We start from the raw sequence: 3,401 nt of genomic DNA on the forward strand, positions 1-3,401 counted from the left end.
TCTTCAACTGCATCTTGAAATGACTTTTCTTTAGAATTCTTATTTATCACAGAATACAGAAAAATCTTAATAGTTGTGCATTATGGATTATCAGGCCTACGTTTAACAGAATGTTGTTGTTGTCAGCTACAGAACAGATAGATTTCCTTTAAACATAACCCTATTATTCTTTTTCTTTTTCTGGGTACAGCATCGTTTTAATAATTCACATTGATACATATAGATCTGGTTCATTCATTTAACTGTTATGTAGTACACCACAATATTATGTAACTATTTATGTGCTGTTTATTCACTCTGCTACTGACAGGAATTTAGGCTGTTTCCAATTTTCTGCTATTACATATAATGCTTCAAGCACACATGCAAGATATTTCTTTATGGGTTTTAAGTTATGCAATTTCATCTTTACTTCATCTCTTCCAGTTGAGAATTGCTCTCCGGGGTAGTTGTACCAAATGGTACTTCTACAAACAATGTGTGAGAGTTCCTTTTACTTCATCCGCACCAACATTTGGTATTTAATAAGATTTTTCTTTTCACCTTGCACTTTTTGCAAATCATAAGGCTTTTTAATTTTACAAATCTGACGCGTACAAAATGGTAACACTGATTTCACTTGCAAGTTCTTGATTATTAATGAATGAGAATCTTTTCACGTGTTTACGGGCTATATGCGTTTCCTATTTTGAGAACTACCTATTTTTCAATTCATCTGTCCTTGTATTTTGTAAAGTTCTCAGTTATATGAGCTACAAATTTTCTAATGTTTTTAACTTTATTGTTTCTTTCGCAATACACAAGTTTTAAATTTTGGTCAAGTTTATCAGTATTTTCCTTTGCAGTTTATACTTTGTACTTTGTTTGGTGTTAGGAATATTCTCTCATTTTTATCCTAAAAGAATTTTGGAGATTTGCTTTTCATATTTGGGATATAATTCACCTAGAAATAAATTTTGTGTCTAATGTAAGATGGATCTAATTTTTTAAACAGTTAACTGTGTAAACACAATTTATTCAATATTCTACTCTTTCCCTACTGATCTGAAACACTACATCAGATATTTACAGTTTCCATAAACACATATGTGGATCATTTCTAGACTCTGCTTCATTAATCTGCCTGTCCCTGCACTTGAAGCCATGTGGTATAACTGTTACAGTTTTATAGGAAGTAGGGCAATTTCTGCTTTATTTTTCTTTAAAATTCTATTGGTTTTTCTTAGTCACTTATTCTTCCATATAAATCTTAATATCGACTTATCAAGTGTTATACTACACCCCACTGGAATTTTATTTTATTTATGTTTTTTGAGACAGGGTCTCATTCTGTTGCCCAGGCTGGAGTACAGTGGTGAGATCACAGTTTACTGCAGCCTCGACTTCTGGGCTCAAGCGATTCTCCCAACTGAGCCTCTTGAGTAGCTGGGACTACAGTCATACACCTCAACGCCTGGCTAATTTTTTTGTCTTTTTTTTAGCGATAGGGTTTTGCCATGTTGGTCAGAACTCCCAGGCTCAAGCGATCCTCCCACCTTGGCCTCCCAATGTGCTGGAAACACCGGCATACCCACCGTACCTGGCCCCCTATTGGAATTTTAATTAAAACTACATTTATAGATTAATAAGAATAATGTGTTTCATTAAATTTTCTTAGATCTTTCAATAAAGTTTTATAATATCTTAGAGACCTCAGAAATCGTTTATTCCTGAGTACCTCATTTTCAATCCAAACTCTTGATCTCATTATACTTGTTAAAGCTCAGCTAGGATATCACATACTACTACAAATATTTCTCTGATTTTTCAGGCTCATTTGGATGCTCCTCCTCCTATGCTTTTGGATTTATTTATTCATTCTTTGTTTAATATGACCAAAAGCCGGGCATAGAGGGTACACTGGTGAATAAAATGACAATCCCTTCATGGAGCTTTCGTTCTAATAGGAGAGACAGAACAATAAACACTCATAATTCAAGGTGATACATGCTATTATAGGGGAATTACACTGTGCTATGGGAATACAGAAGAGAAATACCTAACTCAGACTTGGGGGATGGCTGGTTTGGGGGAGAAGGGTGTCAAACACTGCTTCTCAAGGAAGTAACATGTAGACTGAAACCTGAACTAGTAATTGAAAAGCCTCCTAACTGGCTTCTCAGATTAGTTTTTTCTCCTCTATCTATTCTCCACACTGCTGCCAGAGGTCTCTTTCATCGATATTAAGCATCATTTTCCACATGGCAGGCCGAACAGACTGATGGAATCCAAACCACACTTCCTTGCCCCCTCCCAGAGGGTGGTCATATCCTTCTGGAGCAGAGAAAAATGAACGCCCCACAGGCGTGTATTTCATGGAGGGCAGATGTCGTAGCACCACATCAACGGCATGGACAGGGTTAGTGCTGATTGGCTTGTCTAATTCCAGTGGCTCAGGCAAGGTCCGTCCTGTCAGTACTTCATGCAGTAGGTGCCAACTCACCCGAGAGACAAATTTGATTGACACCTTGAAAGGTCGATCTTTTCCACCTTCCCCAGGTAAAGTAACGTCTAAATCTACCCCTGCAGTTGCCACAGGAAGTGGATTGGCGGTGTAAAGACTTTTTTTTCCATCATAAACTGGTCTATGGTCTCCAAATAGTTACTTTAAAATGCTGAATCATTGAGTCAACCACCTCCCTGTTCACTCTCCTAGGACACTTGTCTGGTTTAGTATCTACCTCATAGAGGTAGACATCAATCTTTGGGATTTCAACTTGAAAACAGTTAGCCAGCAGTTTAATGGGTTTGCCCATGGTGCCATAGCGAGGTCTTCTGGGCCCCATGAATAGGGGCTGGGCCCCAGCGGGTCCTGCGGAGCCGATTTCCATTCACGGAGCTGGGGGGAGTGCTTCGAGGGAGAGTGGAGCCCGCCACTGGGGGCAAGAAGGCGGCCCGGGGGGCGACGCGGCGCGACGCGGCAGGCACTCTCACTCGGCCCCGAGGCGGGGGCGGCGACGGCTTCCCCTGAGCAACCGCACTCCGAAAGCTCTGGGCCGGAAGAGTCGCGGACGGAAAACGGCACGGGACTAGGCGAGAGGAAGAGGAGATGTGAGGCGCGGACAGAGGGGAGTCCTGTCCGGAAGTTGCATCGCCCGCGGCAGCCGACGCTCCCACCGTTCCTCCACGACTGCGGGCCACCGCCGCCAACATAACCGTATTATTCTAAGTCAGCAGTCCACTGTAAGTGACCCTGGTTTCTGTTTCTGCAGATTTTCTTCACCTTCTGAAGGCATTGACCAGAGAAAATTTCTTAACATCTCTGAGCCTTAGTTCCTTCAGCTATAAAATGTAGGATAATAATGTTACCTTCTTCATAGCGTTATTGTGAAGATTAAATTGCATAGTGTTTATAAATTATT

At 40.8% G+C, this 3,401-nt stretch overlaps 1 pseudogene; it reads right to left on the reverse strand.

The window, feature by feature from the left end:
* Positions 1 to 1,830: 1,830 nt before the first annotated feature.
* Positions 1,831 to 2,870, reverse strand: LOC100938116 (protein argonaute-3-like; annotated as a pseudogene).
* Positions 2,871 to 3,401: the final 531 nt, after the last annotated feature.

This window comes from Pongo abelii, chromosome 6 (assembly GCF_028885655.2).
Source record: "Pongo abelii isolate AG06213 chromosome 6, NHGRI_mPonAbe1-v2.0_pri, whole genome shotgun sequence".
NCBI lineage: Eukaryota > Metazoa > Chordata > Mammalia > Primates > Hominidae > Pongo > Pongo abelii.